We start from the raw sequence: 12049 nt of genomic DNA on the forward strand, positions 1-12049 counted from the left end.
ACCTACTGTACAGCACAGGGAACTCTACTGAAATTCCGTAATAACCTATCTGGGAAAATAAGCTGAAAAAAGAAAAAACATGGGATTGTTTCCTTACTTTCTCTTTCTGATATTTCATTGTTAGTGTATAGGAATGCCAGAGGTTTGTTTTTGGTTTTTTGGTTTTTTTTTTTTTTTTTGCGGTACGCGGGTCTCTCACTGTTGTGGCCTCTCCCATTGTGGAGCACAGGCTCCGGACACACAGGCTTAGCGGCCATGGGTCACGGGTGCAGCCGCTCCGTGGCATGTGGGACCTTCCCAGACCGGGACACGAACCCACGTCCCCTGCATTGGCAGGCGGACTCTCAACCACTGCACCACCACGGAAGCCCGATTTTTTGCCCTTTAAAAAAAGATGCACAAGGAAGAAAGAATTCTTTTTCTTCTGCCACAGTTACCTCTGCATGTGATGCCTGGAACTGCAACAGCCATCTTGTGACCATAAGTGGAGCCAGCCTGGGAGGAACTTCCTAAGGATGGCAGAGTAGAAAGACATAAAGACTCTGGGTTCTCAATGACATCATTGAGCCACTGAGTTGGCCAATCCTGGATTTCTTGTCATACATCATAAAAAGCACCATTATTGTTCAAGCCATTTTGAGTAGGTAGGGTATTCTGTTACTTGGAACTGAAGTCCCCTAAATGAAACAGGCTGAGAAGAATCACCTGCAGAAGGAGGGATAGTTACACATCTCCCCCTCACCTTCCACATGCTATTTCTCCACTGAGGGCACATTCCCTCTTCCACACCCCTACTCCTTTCTCATACCCTACCATCCACTCCCACAAGTGTATGTTACTGGGACAAAAAAAAATGGTGAGAACCATTGCAAATGAGCTGAAAATGGCAACAGACATGTTCTATCTTCTTACCTTGGTTCCTGGGACAGAGCCTGGCAAAGTTAATACAGATTTGAGTGCAAGGGGGAAAAAATGAATCCATAAATTAATGCCCTGCCATCTCAAAACTTAAGTTTCAGAGTTAGACTCAACTTCCCCCCAAAACTTCACAAATATTTGTTCATCATCTCTTGTCTGAACTACAATGGCTTCCAGTTGGCCTCCCTGTCTCCAGTCTTCTGCATTGCATGGTAAACACAGTTACGTCCTAAATCGTGGCTCACTCTCTACCTTCCTTAAATATCTCTGGGAACTCAGAATTAGCAAGAGGACCAAGTCCAAATTCCTTTCATGGAGTAAGGTCCTTCTTCATCTGACCACAACCTAACTTTGCTGCTAAATCACCTACTTCCCTCCTCTCTCCTGATCCTCCAACCCATTCTATGTTCCAGCCATACCAGCCCCTGGTAGAGTCCTGAATCAGCCTCATTATTCTTACTTTTTTTTTCTTTCTACCCCACCTAGCTAGCTTAACAAACTCCTGAGCATCCTTCACGACCTCGCTCAGATGTCAACTTGTCTCCACTTCCAGACGGAGCTGGTCACACCTCCTGTTTTCTCATAGTCCTTTGACCACACCTCCACAATAACACCTATGAGATCAAATTAGAATTTTTGTTTAAACATACATCCCTCTACTAAATTAAAAAGTATTCCAGAGATAAAGCTATATCCTTACTCCCTACAATATCTGTTACTGGATAAAAGGTTTTGAATTACGGAAAAGAAGGAAGCAAAGTACTGGCATTTTTCCAGTTGCTAACTAAGTCTAGAAACCTGGAAGTTACGAATTCCCAGAGCAGAAAGGAATGTTACAGATCATCGTGGAAAAACCTTTACTTTAAAGATAAATAAATTGACTCTTCTTTCATCCCCTTTACACAACTTGTCACCAAATCCGTTTGTCATATTCTCCTTCAAAATATCTACCAGATTTCCCCCTGCCTCTCCACCCCTACTGACCCCCATTCTAGTCCATCTCACTTACTCACTCTGGGATTGCTACAAAGGCCCTCAAAGAGGGTCTCCTCTCCCCTCTCCTTTCTGAGCCATCATGTACACAACGGACAGAAGAAACTTTCTAAACGAGTGCTTTTAACATGCCACCCCAACCGTCCCCAAAGAAGTCTTTCCCATTTCCTAATGGCATTATTTTTTTAAGCCAAGCTCTCGCTCCACCAGCACCAGCCTGGCTTTCTAGAGCTCAATTATCTGGGCCATCCTTTTAGTCCAACTCTTCCCCACACTCCCAGACACACATGCCATGCCCCAGGTGTCTTGCAGTGTCAGAAAATATGGCAGCTCTCACTTCTGCCTCTGGCTTTCTGCTTAGACCCAAGACCCTAAGTGGATGTCCTCCTGCTCACAGCTGCCCTCCTTCAAGGTCCCCCATTACACCTTCCCTCTCTCCCTGCCACAGATTAGACTAATTCTTCCATTTCCCTGAACTCCCATAGCCATAACGTTTACTGTTCTCTCTCCCACTTAAAACATAAGTGAGTTAAGGGTGGGGACTGTGTCTTAAACAGTCTACATGCCCCACGAGTCTGCCTCCCCCACCTTTGCCTATCACCACCCTACCCTTCCTTTAAGACTCAATACAAATACCACTTGCCGATGAACTAAAGAAACTAAAAATCCAACGCCTCTGAAATCCTACAGAACTTTGTTGGTAACTTTCTTAAGGCATTTATCACATTCTTTCTATTGATGGAACTGCTTGCTGCTGTGTTTTATTTTTCTGAATATAGGCCAGACTCCTTGAGGGCAGGATTTGGTCTCCTTGTCTCTGTATCACATCATCCACGGTGTCCTCAACACCCACTGGAGTGCTTTGTACAGAAGAAGTCCTTATTGTAAGATTCTTCCTTTGAGCACCTCTGTTTCTCTGTGGTTCTTAACATGAATGCTGAAGGCAGAGACCAAGAAACACAATTATTGTGTGTGTGTGTGTGTGTGTGTGTGTGTGTGTGTGTCAGGGCAGGGGGGAGAGGAAGAAATACAGGCATATTTTTGTGTCCAGGCACATCTGTGTACCTGTCCCCCTCGTTGATATTCATGTGAAATCTTGTTTAAACGGTTCTCAGGAGTAACCTTGAAGGCGGAAAAGGTTATAAAAAAGATAAGGCAGAGAGATGGGTCCATTCCCACAAGTTCGGTCTTAGTGACCCCCCAGGGAGATTACTGGTTTTAGCATTGAAAGCCCTGCACCCTAGGAAACCCCTAGGTCCTGGGCAAACCTGGACAGTTGATTACCCCAGACCCAGTTTTAGCACCCGAGGCCACCTCCTTGTCCCCCTTTTCCTGACTCCTATGCCACTGTTCATTCACCAGCATAAGCATGGGGTAAACATATCAATTTATCACAGCATAGGCCACACTAAACTGTGATAATTCTTTAAACTTCCCAACAATGAATTAAAGTCCTGCTTTGCAAAGTAGATGTTTTAGAGCTCAGCAGAAATTATTTCAGCAGATTAGAAATACTTTTGATACGTGAGGTGCTTCAGCAAAACATAAAGCATGTGGGAAACACACTGAGATTATGTCAATACCCTGAAAATGTCATTGAATGGCAACGTATTTTCTCAATTCACCCTCAAACCACGTACAAACACAGTTGAGGTAAAGAATCTTCCAGAATAATATCAATATTCTATATTTGGCTCTGAGAGCCCCTTTTACTCATAAAATATTTAAACTCCTTCCATCTTCTTGATACTGTCTTATTTTGATGGTTTTATAAGCCATATTCTGAACTGTGGTTATTTTCAAGCCAAATTTTTATGCAGACAAAGCAATCTAAAAATGTTCAGAAACAACTGAGCTGTACATAGGGCTTCAAGCCTCCATGACGATCTCCTTGTCGTTGGCCTGGTGTTTACAGCAATCTTCAGTGCGGGAATATGTTTTCCCGCATTTCCATTAGTTCCCACAAGGGAATGACAAAGCCCTCTGAACACTTCTTAAAGCCCTACTTTTAACCCTCTACCATGTCTAATGTCGCAGAGCCAACATCTGAAATGATCATGCAGGCACTGGTGTGATACCTGAGGACCTACAAAATGTACTTAATTTGGTAAAATATTCAGTTAATATTCTGGGAGTTTCTACAAGCTTCAGCATGCAAATTGTTCTAAGTGGACTCAAGTGACTGAATTTTTTGCTGGATTAACTGGAGGTTCAGACACCTTCTAAATCCACCATTGCAAGACTGAAAATATGTGACTAACACTATCCATAACATTGATAGAATCAATTATATTTTTAACAGGAAGAAAACCTTAAATTGTCCCTTCACATTGGCTGCGCCATCAGTTGAATGTGGTACATAACTTCTCAGAGAAATATGATTTAGTATGAGAACATCTGTAACCGTCTGGGAACATATTTTTCCCAGGACTATACTTCGAGCTCTCTACAGATATCAGATGTTCTCCACAGAATGTGACATGTCTTAGGATTCTTGAATAAACATCAGTTATGCCTCGTCTTGAATAGTGTCAATCTGAATTGAAAATCTGCCAGCCTTCTTAACATCACCACCAGCAGACTTCTTAATGAATCTGTTGATACTGTGGATAGATTTCTATTAAAATCAGAGTTGTATAAGCTGATCTTCCACTTATTTTAGAAACTCACTTTAGTTTCCAAAGATCCAAGATGTGTTTGAGTGAGCAACACTCTGAGAAATGCACACAAGGGTCCTATCTTAGCACTTACATTTGCTAGAGTGTTATTTGTCCTGTGATAACTGACAGGGTCCTTTACCAATGGCCTTACGTCCATTAATCAGGCAAAATAAAAAATATTTCAGCACAATTTGTTCTATCTTCATGTTCTTTTGACTATCAAGTGGAAGACTAGAGGTGTGATTAATAGTACTTATTAAATGGGAAGTCTTCGTCTCTCATACCAGTCTCTCTGACATAAATGTTCTGTGAATTACATCTGAAGAACACACTACAAAAAAGAACTTAATTTAATAAAATTATCTCAGATATGTACAGAGATGTACATACAAGGACATTCTTCTGAAAGTTATCTAGCGATTCCAGAAATTTGGAAAAACTTGCACTATAGGGAATAGTTAAATGATTTATAGTAAATCCCTACAACGAAATGCTATACTGTTATTAAAATTAACGTGGTGAAAGTATTTTTACTTACATGGAAAGAGACTCCACCACTATGGTTAAGTGGGGAAAAAAGAAATTTAAAAGCTAGTATTACAGTATAATAAATTTCTGTTTAAACATTTTTTTCATTATATATGTCTATATTGCATGCAAATAAGTCTGAAAAGATATATACCAAACAGTAGGAGCGGTCATCTCTGGATGGTGGAATTATGGGTAAATTTCATGTTCCAGCTCTTCTTTCTACCACCACCAAGCTGTGTCCTATCAGTGCCCAGGACAGAAAGAGAGGGAGCCTGAGCTACAAGCAAAGGACAAAGGGTGCTCACAGATTAACTGACTCCCAGAGGCAGAAGGCTCTGAAGTGGGACCTGAGAATGTGCATTTCTAACTAGTTTCCAGGTAATGCTGAGTCTGCTAGTCCAGGGACCACACTTTGAGTAGCACTGCCCTAGGGTTTTCCTTGACCCCAGCTCTCATTAACCTGTTCCTTCGTACCTACACGGTCTTCTGTTGGTAATTATTAGTGTGTGTGTGTGTGTGTGTGTGTGTGTGTGTGTGTGTGTGTCCCCTGATTCTTCCACTACAGCTCAGGCTCAGGGAGACTGTGGCTCCTGGCCCCAAGCCTAGTGTCTTCCAAACGGCAAGTACTCAATACATGTTTGCTGCAGAAGTTAATGGGAGACTTTCAAGCATGGTAGAAGGGTATTGAGAAAGATCTGTGACATTCACTACTCCTCATGTGGTACCATGGCACCATAAAAAGCTTCACCTACATATGGGCCAGCATCTCCAGGGACAGGCCTAGGAATCTTCACATTACCAGCTCTCCAAGTGATTCTTCTGTTCACTAAAGCTGGAGATCCTGCCCAGGGAATCAGAGGAAAGGGAGGATTCTGTGGCTTGGTCAGGGAAGATTTTGCATTGAGATAACGAAAGCCCCTGGAAAAACATGAGAATGTTTTCAAGGAACTTTGTCACACTTTAACCCATTAACACTTGAGTATAAATTAGTGCCTCCAATTAACACAGAAAAGAGAAAATAGACACAAGGTTGGTATGATTTGATAAAAGAAACTTTTCAAAGGTCTGGTGCAGAGCTAAGAATCAACTTGAGGGCTGGATGCCCGTTTCCAAGGGAGTTGGGGAAGATGCACATCACATTCTTCCCAGAGCTCTTCTTGCCCTCAGGCAGTACAACCCCCAAATAAAGAGATTTTTAAAAGAAAGAAAGAAAAGGAAAAAAATGTGTCTGTTTCTACTTCCCAACAATCTTTAAGCAAGCGCCACAGTTAGAGGCCAAGAGGGCACTGGACTTGGAACATTTGGTGGCTCGCCCCTTCCCACGTGCTACTGTTCCCAGCTGTATCTGCTGAGAATGAAAGTGTCGGGATCTTATAAAAGGCATTTTGAGAGGCCACAACACTTCCTCTTCTGACTTCAACATGAGGCCCTCAATTAAGCCGGAACTAATTCTTATGACAAGTTACAAACCACAAGCCAAAATAATGAAAACACTGACACCACTCACACTAGGGGAAGACTTCAGGGAGCTCCCATGACAAAGCCCCCGTTATTCACCCAACTCTCCCAACGGCTCCCAGTGCTGGGCACAGCAGCCTCCCTAAGCCCTGGAGAAAGAGGCAGAAAGCAGAATTTCCACTGTGGCACTGATTCAAGCTTCTAGCAGATGGTTCTGCTGATTTAACCAACTTTTTCATAGAATTTTTTTCTCTCCATCAGGATGAGGCAGAGGGAAGAACACTAGGCTCAAAGTCAAAAGTCCTGGGTTCCATACCCCAGTTTGTCAAAAATGGGGTGGCTGGCACAGGTTAGTCCATTTATCTGAGTCCCGCAACGTGCACGTGTTTGTGTGCATGTGGGTGTGTATATATAACAGTAAACTGGTAGCTTCAAAACTGAGATCTGAACACATCTAGTGGGGGGGCGGGGCGGGACACCTGTCCCTCCAGTTCTCTATTTACAGGCCTTGGTAGGTGTTTCTTTGCTAGAAAAGGAGTTTAGGAGCACAGGTCTGGTAGAAGGAATGAGGGTGGTGGAGGGTGATGGTTCCACATCTGCTGGGAGCACTCCACTCTTGTCTGGGAGCAACCCTGTCGGCCTGCATGTGGTAGGGAGTGATTTGCCAGCACAATGAAGCCCCAGAGGCAGAATAAGCAAAGCCTGGCTCCTGAGCCCAAGTGAGACACCCTCAGGGGACTCCAGAAGCAACAGAGCAATCTTTAAGAGGGCGCCGAAGTCCCACAGTTATGCCAAGTAGGGGCTGAGCTCCTTCGGAGTTGGGTCATTCCAATGAACAAGAGGTCCTTCCTACTTGCTGGTGGGCAAGACCTGTGGACGTGTAATGGGCAAGAGAACTCTCCTGCCAACACCACAGGGCCAGTGTCAGGCTCACAGTAGGTCACGTACAGAAGAGTAACTTGTAAACTACAAAAGAGATCTGGAGATGTGGGGATGTTCCTCTGTCCTTTGTTTTCTCAATATGAAGACAACACCCAAGAGTTCAAAGAGCTCAGATCCCAGTGGTAGATTGAGCCCTCAGAGGGCCCAGCGTGGCTACATCGAAAAGCATCTTCGGGAATATGGATGAAGGCTCTCTTACTTTCCAAAGGGACCTTAAACTGTTTCTAAGGAGCTGACTTGACCCTCTGTAAATGGTGAATTCAGCCAATTTACCTTTGATACCAGATCTCTCTTCCCAGCTTTACTCCCTCTATCTACATACAGGGTAGTGCCATCTGAATACTCTACAAACACCTTCAAATCAGCATGTTCAAAATTAAATTCATCTCCCTCTATTCACAAATTTTAATGACCATTAAAATACACGTCTGTACTTCCTCCAGACTCTTAAGCTCCTTGAGGACAGTGACCAGATCTTACGTATCTTTGTATCCCCAGTGGAAAGAACAGTAGATTTCAATAGCAGTTCATTGCATTGAAATAAAGTGTTCAGCATTAGCTATGATAATGCTAGCTGCTATAATAAATGCCAAAATCTCAGGGACTTAATATAATATTTTATTTTGTGTGCACTAGAGACCCTAATATGGGTGTTCCTGACAAGCAGACAGCCTTTTGCATGCTCATTTGGGACCCAGGATAATTCTATTTTGCAGCTCTGCCCTCCTCTAGGGTCTTGAAGTCTCTGCATTCAGCACACCGATGCGGGGTATGTGTGTGAGAGAAAGAGAGAGAGAGAGAGAGAGAGAGTGATTAATTGCTTGGAAAAGTCTCCCTTTTACCTATATCATTGACATAACTATTGATAACTCACCTTTTCACTCTCAAAAGTGTCCAAATTTGAAGGATAAACTATATTGTTACTCTACTTATAAACCACCTCACAGATAATCTATGAGCCCACCATAAAGTTTCTCAAGGCTTACATTTTTCTCCATGGGCAACTGAGAACCAATCTGAGGGTAAACACTGTAACATAAAGAAGAAAAGGTCAAGAGTGGCATATTCCATTGTACCTGACCACCATTTACTTTGTGGTCAGATACAGATACATACTTTGAACCTTAAAATTCACTTCAGAGAAATCATGACCTTCCAGAATATGCCTCCTCTGTGCTGTATCACAGCAGTGCCCTCAACCTGAAGAACCAGTGTCTTATATTCCAGCCTTTGCTGAATCTGCTTTGCAGCAAAGGACTGTCTTCAGAAACGCCAGTTTTCCTTTCCAAAAACAAACAAACAAAAAAGACCTACAATCTGATCTCAAATCCTTTCGTTACAGTATTAAAAACGTGCCCAAGGAGGAAATTAAGAAACTTCTTCCCAATGGTGAATTGCCACCCAACTTTAAAAATAAAAACTTTTAATTCTGAAATTATAATTATACAGACAGGGACCAGCCTGACATTTACTTTTGCTAATAGTCCTACTACATAACACAATAAACAAAGGTGCAAAGAGAATGTTTAAGACTTGAGGGCAAAGAGTTTTCAGGAACCCAAGAAAAGTTCACAAGATAGATATAGAAATACATACCAAGTACCAGAAAGCTAAAAGAAGGAAATAACCTAAAAGCCTTTGTTAGCCTCACTTGTGTAAATTTAGCTGGAGCAACTTGAAATTATACAGGAATCTCTTTGAGAAATAGTCCGCAATTCAACTTCACCAATTCAGACTGATTTGCCATGTCAATTAGTCAGGATGAAAGAGGCTTTGCCAAATGTAGACGATTTCCCCATCTGACACCTTCTCTGGTTGAGCCTTGTAACGATACTCCTAAGAGGAATATCTGATCAAATGCTTAAGCATTAACCATGTGCAAGGAAAGCCATTAAATGACTGAACATTCTGTGAATTAAATTGATTTTCTAGAAAATGAAAACAAAATTGAATCCAAGAAAAAACTATCTTAAAAACGCATTAGACGAGCAAAAACATAAAATATTTTTTCACCGGGGCTATAAAAATTAAATTAGCTAAAAGAGGAAATAAATGCTTTTGTCTTCCAAGCAGTTCCACTTATTAGGACAATAGGTACCTAAGAAGGAACCAAAACTCTGAAAAGAATTGTAATTGTTTCTAAGGATGATGCTTTGTGTAGTGAAAGGAAAGTCAGCTTTTTCTCTAAGTAACTTTCCAGGAAGAGGAGAATCATACTCAGTGGCTGCTCACAAGTGAAGAAAGGAAGGTTACAGGTAACCAGAAGTTCAGAGAAATCCACATTTGACCCCAAAACGGGCCCCCTGCTGAGGAGAGGGTGGGCAGGCTGGCTGCTCCCCCCTTCACCCCCTCTCTGTCGTTTCATCCCTCCCAAATTTCCATGGGTTTAGCTGCTGCTGTACATTTCTGCTTTTCACATACAGGCTGGTTCAAAATGCTGTTCTGGACTCAGCTGCCTTTGTCAGCAGACTGAGTCATATCATGCCATGATGTCTATAAGAAAATTTTTGTTGTGCCCAGATCCTAGTTTTATTAGCCAGTAAGTACACCAGCTGCTATAACAAACAAGATCAGATTTCAGAAGCCAGACACAATTTCAAAAGTCCAGGTCCCTCTTTTCCAAATGGTGACTCCGGGATCTGGGCTCTTTCTATCCTCCGATTCTACCATCTTCAAACCAACTGGACGGGAGCAGAGAGCAGGCTCATGGAAGATTGTGCAGAGCTCAGTTACATGATTCCTCTAGATGCATAGGGATCTGGGAAATGTAGCTTTCTTTGTACTCAGGAAAGAGAGGAGAACTGGACACTGGTGAATCCCAGCAATTTCTGCCACCCTGGATCTATTTAGAAAACACCTGTGAATGTCTTCTGCACATGAGATACTCTGTCAAGGACTAGGGTAAATGCTGAGCAGTGTGTTGCACTTCGGTGATCACAGGCTTGCAGGAGAGAAAAATGGGCACGTTAATGATTACAATATAACATGATCAATGATATTAGCAGAGGGCTGAAGGAACCCCGAAAAGAAGCAAGATCAGGAAAGTTTCAGGGACATTTGAGCTGAGTCTTGAAGGAGGGTGACAATGGCTAATGCTCTTTAATCATTTTCCACTACCCAGCACTGTTCTAAGTGCTTTTCACGTATTAACTCACTTAATCAGCACTCCTCTAAAGCTAGGTAGTGTCATTAGACCAACAGATGAGAAACTGAAGCACAGAGAGGTTGAGTCACTTGCTCAGGGTCTCACTGTTTACTAGTGATGGAGGCAAGGTTTGGACCCAGGCATTCCATCTCCTGAAACGACTCTCAACCAGCAAAGTATGTGGAGAAGCGGCAGAGTTCACCAAGGAGGAAGGATGAGGCCCCCTCTGCTGACAGGGGCCCTGTATCAGCATTCTGTAAAGTACAGCAGGTTGGGGGAGACACATGCTGTTAAGGTCTCACTACACCCTCACCACCCAAGCCAGGCAGCTATGGGAGTCACGGACAGAGTGACAGCCCAGAACCAGGATCACCACGGCAAGGCTGGGAGGATGTCAGGACACTAGGGAGATGGGCCAGACTGCAGAAGGAACACAGACCTGAATAGTAGACTGTCCTTCTAAGGCAGGGCCAGTAGCCAAGGAAGGTATCGGGAGAGGGTGATTCATTTAATAAAAAAATTATTAAGATCTTTTTAGGATAGCTCGGAGATAGAAACAACCTAAGTGTCCATCATCGGATGAATGGATAAAGAAGATGTGGCACATATATACAATGGAATATTACTCAGCCATAAAGAGGAACAAAATTGAGTTATTGGCAGTGAGGTGGATGGACCTAGAGTCTGTCACACAGAGTGAAGTAAGTCAGAAAGAGAAAAACAAATACCGTATGCTAATACATATATATGGAACTTAAGAAAAAAAAATGTCATGAAGAACCTAGGGGTAAGACAGGAATAAAGACACAGACCTACTAGAGAATGGACTCAAGGATATGGGGAGGGGGAAGGGTAAGCTGTGACAAAGTGAGAGAGTGGCATGGACTTATATATACTACCAAAGGTAAAATAGATAGCTAGTGGGAAGCAGCCGCATAGCACAGGGAGATCAGCTAGATGGTCTGTGACCACCTAGAGGGGTGGGATAGGGAGGGTGGGAGGGAGGGAGACGCAAGAGGGAAGAGATATGGGAACATATGTATACGTATAACTGACTCACTTTGTTATAAAGTAGAAACTAACACACCATTGTAAAGCAATTATACTCCAATAAAGATGTAAAAAAAAAAAAAAAAGATCTTATTAGGTTCAACATATATCAATCCAAGTTGAAGTTGACCCACAGCCAGAAGCTGGCAGTAGGGGACAGTGCCCTCTCCCTGTGTGCAGGTGATCCCAGGGCCGTGCAGGCTGTCATTGTTGCAAAGAAGAAAGTGGTAGCCCATACTTGATTTCCTAGGACTTCTGCTTCCCCTGCTGAGTATCCGTGCCATCAGACTCTAACCACTGCCTGGATTCCACTCAGCCCATGTGCACAGCCTCCTCTGTGTAGTAAAAGCGT

The sequence above is a fragment of the Hyperoodon ampullatus genome, assembly GCF_949752795.1.
Source record: "Hyperoodon ampullatus genome assembly, chromosome: 15".
NCBI classification, from domain to species: domain Eukaryota; kingdom Metazoa; phylum Chordata; class Mammalia; order Artiodactyla; family Ziphiidae; genus Hyperoodon; species Hyperoodon ampullatus.